Source organism: Ambystoma mexicanum, chromosome 5p, assembly GCF_040938575.1.
Source record: "Ambystoma mexicanum isolate Mex_15411 chromosome 5p, UKY_AmexF1_1, whole genome shotgun sequence".
In the NCBI taxonomy this organism is placed as follows: domain Eukaryota; kingdom Metazoa; phylum Chordata; class Amphibia; order Caudata; family Ambystomatidae; genus Ambystoma; species Ambystoma mexicanum.
The window spans coordinates 599594595-599608983 of NC_090930.1; positions in this window are offsets into that span (position 1 = coordinate 599594595).

The window sequence follows — 14389 nt, forward strand, 5'->3', positions numbered from 1 at the left end:
CACTAATGTTCACATGGCCACAAAAGAACATTCCTGCATTGGACAGAAAAGCAGACATGCCACCATTTACAAGACACGTTTCCTTCTCTACCTCAGAAGAAAGTACATCAGATTGTTCCACACTAGTCTTGATGGTATGCTTGAGAAAATCACAGTTGCTGTGGGATAAAGGTGCATCACTGCTTCCAGCACCTCCTTCAGTTCACCGAGCAAACTTGCAGTGGTGCAAAAAGCCACATGCAGTGCTCCACAATGCAGAACTACTATGTCAACAGTGGTCCAAGTGGCCACATCTCTGCACTCTGCAAGCACAGCTTGCAATCTTGGTAGAGGCACACTGTGCCACAATGCGTGCACTCCTTCCACACCAAAATGTTCATCTACGCCGCTACCCTGGGCATATGTGTGCAGGTGACCCACAAACGAATCACAGACGATGAGCACATCTATATGCCTACCCGCAGAAATAGATCAGCACAACCTAAAAGCATAGAAAGTAGCCATCCACCCCTAGAAGAATTTGTACAGGAAGTTCACACAGAGGAGCTAATACAGTCACTGACGAAAAGAGAAATCAGCTACCAGTAAGGAAACTGTAATTCCTCAGTTAAAAATGGAGAAATGAAAAGAAATGCACAAAAAATGCATCTCACACTACTGCTAACAGAGCACGTACAAATGGTAATGTCACTAAAAGGAACCTTTCCAAAAAATGTATTTTACACAAAATGTTCCACCACATAGTCATTCAGAACATTATAAATAGAGGGGAGAAATCAAGTTCAACCCTTAAAACGTACAGCAGAAAAGTAATCCTGTAAGCTCTTGTACACAGAGCAATGGTCCTGAAATGGAAATTGTTTTTATTAATTTTAAACAGAATGAATCCACTAACAACATTAATTGGTAAGCTACAACCACTACTTTGAAACACACACAATATCAGCATAGATACCTTTGGCAACATCTGTACAGGTGAGTTTAGTCACACCACCGGCACAGAGCCATACTTCAATGAAGAATCATACAAACAAGAACTATGTGGACAAGTGTATGAAATGGCACACAATACCATAACGGAAGAAGACAAACTGCTCTCACAAATATCCCCATTAAACTTAGATGGCACTGTCCATTCCACCGAACCAATACGCCTCACCTACAAATGGCCTTGTACATCAATGTGTAATGTTCGGCAATACTCTATCAAATCTGTGCAGCAGTTCCTCAATCACTATGTGAAATTCAACGACAAAGGAAAAATAAAAATACTGCAACCTATGGGCTCCTGTCCAGTTCGCAGATACACAGGACTACGAGGACATTCCTTAGCCTATATTTCTAGACCTACTTGCAAAAGCACCTTCCATCATATCAAAATGTTAGCGATGCATCATTCTACTGTAAGAAATCCCGTTCATAAACTGTATTATGCAAAACCTCCAACTTTAGCACTGCAACATTTAAATGATATTCTAATTCATGGTACAACCAAAGAACTGCTTGAAAAAATAGAGCACATCCAAAGAAAATATTTTGGAACTGAAGAGCACTTACAAACTCCAGCACTCTCAGACAACAGTATTGACAACTTTACAGTTGTCAACTTTCTATGTCACAGATACAAAAAAGAAATATGAAACTTCAAAAGCACATCTGCTGAAGTGCCAAACCAAGTATGTGTGTGTTGTCGCAGAACTTTCTATAAATAGAGCATCAACACTGTAAACATAATGCACAAATTAGAAGACAATGAGGAATCCCAATGGTTTCAAATAGCTCTGTACCCTGTAACTGAAAACAAATACGAAATTACTAACACCTCTATACTGTGCACATACTTCCCTGCAAATCTTGAAAATAATTAAAATGCCTTCACGGGCGATCAGTAATAATTTAGAATTATTTCCACTGCCAAACGCACTCCAGCAGCTTAATTTGTATGAGAGCATTATAATCCAAACAGTACACCCATTTCAAGCAATAATACGACTTCAACCAAAAACTGAAAAATTACCTCCCAACGAATGACTAAGAGGCATTTGTGGGAAACTAATTTATTTACCAATAGATCTGAAACAAAATGTAGACACACTACAAGTGAAAAGGCTAATTGAACAATCTTTGATTATCCTGGTAAATGGTGAACCTACAAATGATTTAAAAAAATTGGCAGCAACTAGTGAACTTAAACAAAGTTAGGGAAGCCTTGCAATACCTTAAAGAAAACAATGAATACTATAAAGAAATAAACGTTGAAGAAAACCTAAGAGAAACTACCGAAATAATTCAGAACTACTCAACAACTAGCCAACTTGAAGTTCTAGATCCTACTGCAGCCTCCGATATTTTAGATCAGTATACAATTCACCCACTGCACTCCAAAGACACCATAGACGTTTCACTAGAAATATATCAAATGTGGCAAGCCAAAGAATCCCCAATTAGTATATGGGGAAAAAGCATAGAAGCATGAGCCTTCCCTCTACTCTTCCCAACTGAAAAAGGTGAAAGATACAATGAAAGATACACACAAATAACATTATCAGAATACCGCTCTTTACGAATGTGTTCTGAAAACCGTAGATTTAGACAAAACGTGGAATACATATTTCAGCTCCTTTTTGAAAGTGAACTAGCAAAACTATGTTATGTAGTTGCACACACACATACACACACACATTGAAAACTGGTTCACATTTTCAAAACATGTCTTCTACACAGCTACTTCAAAAGGTGGAAGACAAGGACTAAGTTTTACAGGCAAGTATTACAAAACTCTTGGCAAACATGCGTGATATGAAAGAGTACTGGTTCCAATGGGAAGCAGATTTACAGTGTATGCTATGCAACCTTGGGCCACCCACATGGTTTGTCACTTTAAGTTGTGCAGAGTATGCATGGGAAGACTTGCACACTTTCCTACGCATAGCAAAATAAAAAAACAGGCATAGACATGAAAACACAAGGAGAACGTTGCTCTCTAGATCCTGTAAACGTATCAAGGTACTTCCATCATCACTACATTGCCATGATGCACCTTATTTGCAATAAAGCACTTCTTCTCCTCGGAGAAGTGGAACACTTCTTTCGAAGAAAAGAATATCAAGCCAGAGTAGCACCACACATCTACATGCTTTTGTGGATTAAAAATGCTCTTAAATTTGGTGAGGACAGTTAAGCGATGTTTTGAAGTTCACAAATATGTCACTTGAGACGTTCCTTCAGAAAGAACACATAGTGACCTACATGCACACATTTTGCAGTTTCAAAGACCAGTTTCTGCAACAGGCCAAGTGAATGACTTCATGTCTTCGATTTGACACAGTGTGAAAGGGAAATCCCCTAAGAACACATACTTTATGAAAAGAACCAAAGCATCAAAGTACATCTATGACTACAATGCAATAATTGCCCTCCTATAGTATGAAAATGTAGATGTACAGTACATGACAGACAATTCCACTGCAGTTGCACAATATGTCACAGGCTACTTAACCAAAGCAGAGAAAACAGAGCTGAAAGACCTCTGGATGACATATCATCTGACAAAACACTGGCACTGAAATTGTACAGCTTCGGCATAAAATTACTGTCCCATAGAGAATGCGGCAGCTAAGAAGCCGCCGGCCATTTAACCGGCACCTTCTTATATGGGAAATCTGAAAACATAGTGTGGCTAAGGCTTGGTCTTGCTGCATCCAGAACAAGAGTTCTAAAATCGTACGAAGACATAGAGACAATAGCCAAAAAAACAATCCCAATAGCAAGGACATTTTGAAAAACAACTTAGTGGAAACATACTACGCAAATAGGAGTATTACTTAAGAAACCATGTGCTGTACCACATAGCCCAAAACTTCTCATACAAAAATAACATTATACCAGATGAGAAAAAAAGTTGATATAAAGTTGAAAGTTGTAAAGGCAGTCTGGTAAAACTTACCAAACACAGCATGATTAATCATATAAAATTATCATCAAAAACTCCTCAACACAAAGAACTGTACTACATGGCTCTACTACAATTTTGCAAACCATGGAGAAAAGAAGAAGAGTTATTAGCCACTCACGCCTCCTATGAAGAAGCTTTCAATGCAAGTGAAAGTACCATCATAGATATAAACTATACATGGTACAAAACAATATTGTACGATGAACGCCAACAAGAAGAAGAACTTCAAGCACAACTAAAAATAGACACTCCTGAGAGCAGTGAACCGTCTGTGACAGGAAGCCAAGAACCACTTAGACAGCCACCCATGGCAAATGTGGCAGAAGTAGCCATGACAGAAGTACAGACCAACATATGTCAGCATGAGCAGAAGAGTTTGCTGTACTAAAATTGCAACTAAACAATGAGCAGCGTACCATTTTTCTAGAAGTAAGTAAATAAATTGAACATGGAATACAGCACAAAACTAAAACTTGTACCTGTGAAACGTACAAACATGTACTGCTGTATGTAAGTGGTGAAGCTGGTTGAGGAAAAACATTCTTAATAAAAATGATCAGTAAATTCCTCCAACAATTAACAAACAACAACCTTTCAGCTGTTGTAACCACCCCCACAGTTTCAGCTGCCTACAACATAGGTGGTGTCACTTTATACCGATTGCTCCTGCTTCCAGTAGAACACCAAAACAAATTAGAGTATTACTAACTTTCAGCAGAAGCTACTATTGAGCTATGCAGAGTTTTGAAACAAATGAAAATGCTCCTAATAAAAGAGGTGAGCATGGTTTCCAACCAAATGTTAGCTTTGATTCACCTCAGATAGCAAGAGGTCCTCAAAATAGACTACAAAGAACTCTTTGGAGGACAACATGTCATTGTTTTTGGAGATCTCCTTCAATGAACACCACTGGAAGGTGAACCTATCTTTAAAACCTTAGGACACAACTGTGCCGTTAAAGTCTTGGAAGCATCACGCAACATTTCCAATACAGAGAACTAACTGAAAAAATGCATCAGTCTGCAGACCTCACCCATGCCAACATTTAAAAAAACAAGCGGATTGGTGTACTATCAAAGGAAGCACAATATTCCCTAAATATCAGACGCATCCATGAGCTGTACGGGCATAAGATATGTGCTACTGTTGTCATAGAACAATTAGCTCATAAAAATGGCAACTGTATGTGCCTTAATGCACAATTCAATGCACCAATGCTTAAAAAAGAAGTGCAACCACTAGTGGAAATTCACTCCACAGACAAACTGGATGTACATTGTATGACATTACCTATGTGTCAACAAGCCATAGCACAACTAAATACCTTAGAAAGCTCTATCGCCAACACAGCTGGTTTGAAAAAAAAGGTTAACATTATGTGTTAACTGTAGAGTAATGCTACAATGTAACCTTGACATAGATCAAGGTTTAGTGAATGGAGCACTTGGAACAGTTGTTGACTTCCAGACATACCCACATGACAACAGCATTCAGTTGTCAACGTCCAGTTTGACAAACTTTCAGAAGTTAAATCGATAGGACACACAACAGCTCAATTCCTTCTTTTCAAAGACATATATGTACGCAGAGAACAGTTTTCTCTGTTGCTAGCTTATTCAGTGACTATTCATAAATCGCAAGGTCTAACCTTAGATGAAGCATTAATTAATATTGGCAGCACAGTCTTTAAAGAAGGCATGAGTTACGTAGCACTGTCACGCCTAGATACACTTGAAGGACTATATCTAGTCAATTTTGATGCAAGTGCAGTCAGTACAGACATTCCTTGCATCATAGAGTACAATAGACTACGTGCAGTCTACACACCTCATCTCAAAATGTACCCTTTTCCTCAAAAACAGAAAGGTTTTAAAAGAAAACACATTCAATCAGATGTTCTACATGATTTCCCAACAGTACCTCCAAAGAAATTAAAATCAGCTTACACTGCATCAACTACCAAAAACACAGAAAAATGGACTGAAAAGGACAACACATACCCAACTACACACACAGAGAAAATTATCTCTTCAAGGAAAGCGCGATCACATCCATCAAAGTATTCAAACACATAACTACCTGGTCCCTTCAAATTTTACAATACAACTGGTGTAAATTGCTATGCAAATGTAGAAATGAATGTTCTATTCCAAATACCAGCAATTTAGAAAACATTTATTTAAATGGATTAAAAATGGCAACACCCAAACATAGTTTACGTTCAAATAATCAGATGTTGTTATTTCAACCACGCACAATCACAAAAAAAACTAGGCAGAGCAAGTTTTGTAGCCTGGGGCCCAAGAAATTGGAATGTGATTCCAATTCATCTGAAACAGTGTGCAACGCTGCAACAGTTCAGGAAACGGCTGAAGACGTTCTTGTTTGAAGGTTAATAAAGGATACTGACATACGATCCTAAAAAAATAAAATCTGCTTTTCCTTATGACTCTGCCTGTCATTTGACTAAGAATGACTTCTGAACCCCACCTGCATCTATGTCTTGTTTTGTGTTATGCTTTGTCCATGTGAGTGCACTGAGACCTTTGGGTGAGAGCTGCGCTATACAAGAAATATTTAGTTAGTTAGTTAGTTAGCTTGCACCAGTTGTGTTTACAAATGCTATCCCTGATTGGGGGGCACTGTTGGGCATGCTTGAGATGGCTACCTAGGCTTGAGAGCTCCTGCCCGAGACTGATCGTAAGCTAAAATAAATCCTTTTTGGGGCCACCTAGCTACCGAACACGTCATGATACTGATGAACTAGGGTCCCTTGTACATTTTGTGAAAATTTGGCATGAAACCGGCATCGGACTGATGAATTATCCCAAACAACATGTTGAGTGGTGGCACTGTGTCGAGCAAGCCGCCCATGAGAACCAGGCTGCAATCACTGAAATCCGCATGCGGCCTGGGCGGCACAGCCCAAAATGCTATGTGGGTAAGACACAGCTCTGTCTTCTCGTCTGGGGGTGACTGAATCCGGAGCACCCATGCCCTTCCCTGCCTGGAGCGCAGAGCTGGGCTGTATTGCCGGCAGCCTGCTGGTGCTTCGGTAGTGTGTGGTTCTCCCTCTCCCCGCATTTACAAGAGATACTTCTGCCGCCCTAAATTCGCCAACCATACGGCAGCCTGAAACTCAGGCCCTTTGTAGACTCAGCGCTGAGCTGCGACACACTGTGCATGGAGGCGTCAATTCGGCAAGGCAATACAAATTAATGCATACCTACTGTGGTGCTAAAACCGAAATTCCCTAGGCACTGCAGATTGCAATCAAAACTTCCTGGCTCCATACCGACTCTGAACAGGACAAATAACGATAATTAAGGAACAATCAGGCAAGACATCACCAGGTAGAATTGTATGTGCAGACTGAACTTATTGAATGAATATATTGGCATACTGGTGCTAAACTTACTGGAAACAACATCAGCGTGTGATGAACACGATATGCACATTACATTGAACACGGGGAACCAAGGTGGATAAAACATACTCGACGGTGCACACACGTCCTTGGGCTGGTCTCGCACACTAGAAAGAGGCCCTCGCTATGAAGGAGGACACAACCCATCCTACTATCCACACAGCAATACAGAAAAAAAAAAAACTGGACGACACGTTGTGCCATTCTTGTAAAATGCTGTGGGCACTCCATGTGGTGATCCTCTGGCCATGTAAGGATATTGCAAATTTAGATAATGTCCACATAAAGAACACAAGAAGAAGATCCAGTGGCAAGGGAAAATTGGGGGGAAAATTGTTGACCCCTGTTCTATATACCGAATACTGGTTTAGCCCTGCAACTAAACATATTAGCGTGCAACGTTCAAGATCATTTTGAACAACAGAAATATACAACGCAGACAGTGTAATGGGCCGCACTGAAAAGGTAGACCATCACTGTGCTGTATATAACTAGTTGCGTGCGCACGTCCCCGCACAGACTGGCCACACATATTAATAGCTGAAAATACGTGGGGGAACTCAATACAGCAATACAGGGGTGAAACTTCTCAGAAACACACTACCGTACAAACACCCTGAAGTCATAGAACCCACTGCACCCTGTATGCAAACTACAGAAAAGCCTTAAACTAAAGGTGCAGTGCAGGTTCACAGAATACTACGGCTTTAGGGTACTGTAACCCCTCCGTGGCTACTCATCATTGAATCATCCATTTTTCATCTATCCTGTAGTGGGAAGTTAAGAAGAGCGACATAAGAAAAACACAATGATGAAGGGGTCTGGTGCGGAAAAGAAGGGTCCAATGGAATTGTTTACAAATACCCATGCACCGGGCCCCACAGCGGAAACATCAAGTCCTGCCAACAATGACAATGAGAATGAGGAAAACGACAGAGAAGACCGCTTAACAACTATTGTGCAGAACAGATTCCTAGCTATCAACATTAAATTGGATGACATTGTTGCCACCATTGGCTCCCTCAAGGCAAGGGTAGACAAAGAAAGCTCATGCATTACGGAGGCTGAAATCAGAATCAGCACAAATGAAGATTTGATTACCCAACATGGCTGAGACATTGCTCAACTAAAAGGAGATCTTTCTAAGATGCAAAACAAGTATGAGGATCTCAAATCTAGATCCAGAAGGAACAATATCCAGCAAGGGCGCAATTGTAACACAAGTGGAATCACTTCTTAAATCTCTCTTTGGTGTGGAATCCTTTTCAGAAAACTTCTTGGTCAAACATGACCACCATACCCTGGCCCCTGTGCCCAGGCAAAGAGCACCACCCTGCACAATAATTGCTTGCCTCCTCAATTACAGAGTCAGAGACACAATACTGAGAATGGCAAGGGAACAGGGCACATTACTCTACGAGAAAAACTGAATACATATATATCCGGACTTCGCCGCAGTCATACAAGCCAACAGAAGATCCTGTGAACCAGTCAAGAAACTACTTCAAATGTGCCAGGTTCCCTATGCAATATTTCCTGCTAAAATGAGGATTCAACACAGAGGAGGAGCGCACTTCTTTGAGACCCCATCTGCAGCCATGGCCTACATCGAGGCCTCTATACATTGTGCCCCTGGAGAGCTGAGACCGGATCAGAACAGGAATCCTCAACCAGAAGAGGAATGACGAAGCCCTGCAGAATGTTTGATACAAAATGACAACATCCTTTTTATGTTTGCTGAATTGCTTTCTTTATTGGGTGGCTCTATATGTGACCCTTAGAATTAGGTTGGGAGCCCTGATCGGGGGCAGCCATGTAGCGGCAACATGACAACCTGAGGAAAATTCCACAAGTTTGAAATGGATCATCATCAAGTTGGGGTAGATGATGCAGGAGGCGGGTGGGGGAAAGTGAGAGGGGGGAGTGTTGTGTGTTACCAAGTTGGGGAACCAGGGAGATGTGCAATTTAATTCAAGGTTTGGGAGTTAAATGTTCTATATGGTCTGGCCGGTACGAATGGCACCTCCTTTAAGAATGTGTTTTCTGTAACAGAAATAGATGATGAATACAAATACACACGTCTTTACCGGGTGATGGACTAAAAGTTAATTTACTGTCTTGGAATGTACATGGGCTTAATAATGCAAATTATCAAGGAGGGGGGTCCTGGGAGTCCTTCTGCCAGACATTAGTTCTGGTTACGAGAGATTTACCGAGAGTCTTTAGATCACTATCTTTCATGGAGAAGAAATATCCCAAATATATCAGTCTTTGTTCTGCACTGGGACAGTCCAACACCGAAATGCTAGGCAATTCTCCTCTGAACAAGAGTACCAACAGCAACCCCAGACACATGTTTCGATGTGGTTGGACCTCATCAGTAGGGTGGAGTTGTGCCTCTCTAAGAATAGTGAGCAAGGGGTCCACGTCTGGATTCCCCTAGTAACTTAGGGTGAGACCCAAAGTTATTTAATATGCAAATTAACAAGGGGGGGTCCTGGGAGTTCATCTGCCCGACATTAGTTGTGGTTACGAGAGACTTGCCCAGAGTCTTTAGCTCACTATCTTTCACAGAGAAGAAATATCCCAAACATATCAGTCTTTGTCCTGCCCTGGGGCAGTCCAGCACCAAAATGCTAGGCAATTCTCCTCTGAACAAGAGTACCAACAGCCACCCCAGACACGTGTTTCGGTCTGGTTGGAACTCATCAGTAGAGTAGAGCTGTGCCTCTCTAAGAATAGTGAGCAAGGCGTCCACGTCTGGATTCCCCTAGTAACTTAGTGTGAGACCCAAAATTACTTAAATATGCAAATTAACAAGGGGGGTGCTGGGCGTCCCTCTGCCAGACATTAGTTCTGGTTACGAGAGACTTACCCAGAATATTTAGCTCACTATCTTTCACAGAGAAGAAATATCCCAAACATATCAGTCTTTGTCCTGTCCTGGGGCAGTCCAGCACCGAAATGCTAGACACTTCTCCTCTGAACAAGACTAACAACAGAAACCCCAGGCACGTGTTTCGGTCTGGTTGGACCTCATCAGTAGGGTGGAGCTTTGCCTCTCTAAGAATAGTGAGCAAGGGGTCCACGTCTGGATTCCCCTAGCAAGTTAGGGTGAGACCCAAAAGTACTTAAATATGCAAATTACCAAAGGACGGTCCTGGGAGTCCCTCTCCCAGATATTAGTTCTGGTTACGAGAGACTTACCCAGAGTCTTTAGCTCACTATCTTTCACAGAGAAGAAATGTCCCAAATATATCAGTCTTTGACCTGGCCTGGGGCAGTCCAACACCGAAATGCTAGGCAATTCTCTGAACAAGAGTACCAACAGCAACCCCAGACTCGTGTTTCGGTGCGGTTGGACCTCATCAGTAGGGTGGAGCTGTGCCTCTCTAAGAATAGTGAGCAAGAGGTCCACGTCTGGATTCCCCTAGTAATTTAGGGTGAGACCCAAAGTTACTTAAATATGCAAATTAATAAGGGGGGTCCTGAGAGTCCGTCTGCCAGACATTAGTTGTAGTTACGAGAGACTTGCCCAGAGTCTTTAGCTCACTATCTTTCATAGAGAAGAAATATCCCAAACATATCAGTCTTTGTCCTGCCCTGGGGCAGTCCAGCACCGAAATTCTAGGCAATTCTCCTCTGAACAAGAGTACCAACAGCAACACCAGACACGTGTTTCGGTCTGATTGGAAGTCATTAGTAGGATGGAGCTGTGCCTCTCTAAGAATAGTGAGCAAGGCGTCCACGTCTGGATTCCCCTAGTAACTTAGGGTGAGACCCAAAGTTACTTAAATATGTAAATTAACAAGGGGGGGACCTGGGAGTCCCTCTGCCAGACATTAGTTCTGGTTACGAGAGACTTACCCAGAGTCTTTAGCTCACTATCTTTCACAGAGAAGAAATATCCCAAACATATGAGTCTTTGTCCTGCCCTGGGGCAGTCCAGCACCAAAATGCTTGGCAATTCTCCTCTGAACAAGAGTACCAACAGCAACCCCAGACACATGTTTTGGTCTGGTTGGAACTCATCAGTAGAGTGGAGCTGTGCCTCTCTAAGAATAGTGAGCAAGGCGTCCACGTCTGGATTCCCCTAGTAACTTAGTGTGAGACCCAAAGTTACTTAAATATGCAAATTAACAATGGGGGGTGCTGGGAGTCCCTCTGCCAGATATTAGTTCTGGCTACGAGAGACTTACCCAGAGTATTTAGCTCACTATCTTTCACAGAAAAGAATATCCCAAACATATCAGTCTTTGTCCTGTCCTGGGGAAGTCCAGCACCGAAATGCTAGGCAATTCTCCTCTGAACAAGACTACCAACAGAATCCCCAGACACGTGTTTCGGTCTGGTTGGACCTCATCAGTAGGGTGGAGCTGTGCCTCTCTAAGAATAGTGAGCAAGGGGTCCACGTCTGGATTCCCCTAGCAACTTAGGGTGAGACCCAAAGTTACTTAAATATGCAAATTAACAAAGGTCGGTCCTGGGAGTCCCTCTCTCAGATATTACTTCTGGTTACGAGAGACTTACCCAGAGTCTTTAGCTCACTATCTTTCACAGAGAAGAAATGTCCCAAATATATCAGTCTTTGACCTGGCCTGGGGCAGTCCAACACCGAAATGCTAGGCAATTCTCTGAACAAGAGTACCAACAGCAACCCCAGACACGTGTTTCGGTGTGGTTGGACCTCATCAGTAGGGTGGAGCTGTGCCTCTCTAAGAATAGTGAGCAAGAGGTCCACGTCTGGATTCCCCTAGTAATTTAGGGTGAGACCCAAAGTTACTTAAATATGCAAATTAACAAGGGGGGGTCCTGAGAGTCTGTCTGCCAGACATTCGTTGTGGTTACGAGATAATTGCCCAGAGTCTTTAGCTCACTATCTTTCATAGAGAAGACATATCCCAAACATATCAGTCTTTGTCCTGCCCTGGGGCAATCCAGCACCGAAATTCTAGGCAATTCTCCTCTGAACAAGAGTACCAACAGCAACCCCAGACACGTGTTTCGGTCTGGTTGGACCTCATCAGTAGGGTGGAGCTGTGCCTCGCTAAGAATAGTGAGCAAGGCGTCCACGTCTGGATTCCCCTAGTAACTTAGTGTGAGACCCAAAGTTACTTAAATATGCAAATTAACAAGGGGGTGCTGGGAGTCCCTCTGCCAGACATTAGTTCTGGTTACGAGAGACTTACCCAGAGTCTTTAGCTCACTATCTTTCACAGAGAAGAAATATCCCAAACATATCAGTCTTTGTCCTGCCCTGGGGCAGTCCAGCACCAAAATGCTTGGCAATTCTCCTCTGAACAAGAGTACCAACAGCAACCCCAGACACGTGTTTTGGTCTGGTTGGAACTCATCAGTAGAGTGGAGCTGTGCCTCTCTAAGAATAGTGAGCAAGGCGTCCACGTCTGGATTCCCCTAGCAACTTAGGGTGAGACCCAAAGTTACTTAAATATGCAAATTAACAAAGGACGGTCTTGGGAGTCCCTCTCTCAGATATTAGTTCTGGTTACGAGAGACTTACCCAGAGTCTTTAGCTCACTATCTTTCACAGAAAAGAAATATCCCAAATATATCAGTCTTTGACCTGGCCTGGGGCAGTCCAACACCGAAATGCTAGGCAATTCTCTGAACAAGCGTACCAACAGCAACCCCAGACACGTGTTTCGGTGTGGTTGGACCTCATCAGTAGGGTGGAGCTGTGCCTCTCTAAGAATAGTGAGCAAGAGGTCCACGTCTGGATTCCCCTAGTAATTTAGGGTGAGACCCAAAGTTACTTAAATATGCAAATTAACAAGGGGGTGTCCTGAGAGTCTGTCTGCCAGACATTCGTTGTGGTTATGAGAGACTTGCCCAGAGTCTTTAGCTCACTATCTTTCATAGAGAAGACATATCCCAAACATATCAGTCTTTGTCCTGCCCTGGGGCAGTCCAGCACCGAAATTCTAGGCAATTCTCCTCTGAACAAGAGTACCAACAGCAACCCCAGACACGTGTTTCGGTCTGGTTGGAACTCATCAGTAGGATGGAGCTGTGCCTCTCTAAGAATAGTGAGCAAGGCGTCCATGTCTGGATTCCCTTAGTAACTTAGGGTGAGACCCAAAGTTACTTAAATATGCAAATTAACATGGGGGGTCCTTGGAGTCCCTCTGCAAGACATTAGTTCTGGTTATGATAGACTTACCCAGAGTCTTTAGCTCACTATCTTTCACAGAGAAGAAATATCCCAAACATATCAGTCTTTGTCCTATCCTGGGGCAGTCCAGCACCGAAATGCTAGGCAATTCTCTTCTGAACAAGACTACCAACAGAAACCCCAGACACGTGTTTCGGTCTGGTTGGACCTCATCAGTAGGGTGGAGCTGTGCCTCTCTAAGAATAGTGAGCAAGGGGTCCATGTCTGGATTCCCTTCTTAACTTAGGGTGAGACACAAAGTTACTTAAATATGCAAATTAACAAAGGACGGTCCTGGTAGTCCCTCTCCCAGATATTAGTTCTGGTTACGAGAGTCTTACCCAGAGTCTTTAGCTCACTATCTTTCACAGAGAAGAAATGTCCCAAATATATCAGTCTTTGACCTGGCCTGGGGCAGTCCAACACCGAAATGCTAGGCAATTCTCTGAACAAGAGTACCAACAGCAACCCCAGACACGTGTTTCAGTGTGGTTGGACCTCATCAGTAGGGTGGAGCTGTGCCTCTCTAAGAATAGTGAGCAAGAGGTCCACTTCTGGATTCCCCTAGTAATTTAGGGTGAGACCCAAAGTTACTTAAATATGCAAATTAACATGGGGGGGGTCCTGAGAGTCCGTCTGCTAGACATTAGTTGTGGTTACGAGAGACTTGCCCAGAGTCTTTAGCTCACTATCTTTCATAGAGAAGAAATATCCCAAACATATCAGTCTTTGTCCTGCCCTGGGGCAGTCCAGCACCAAAATTCTAGGCAATTCTCCTCTGAACAAGAGTACCAACAGCAACCCCAGACACATGTTTCGGTCTGGTTGGAACTCA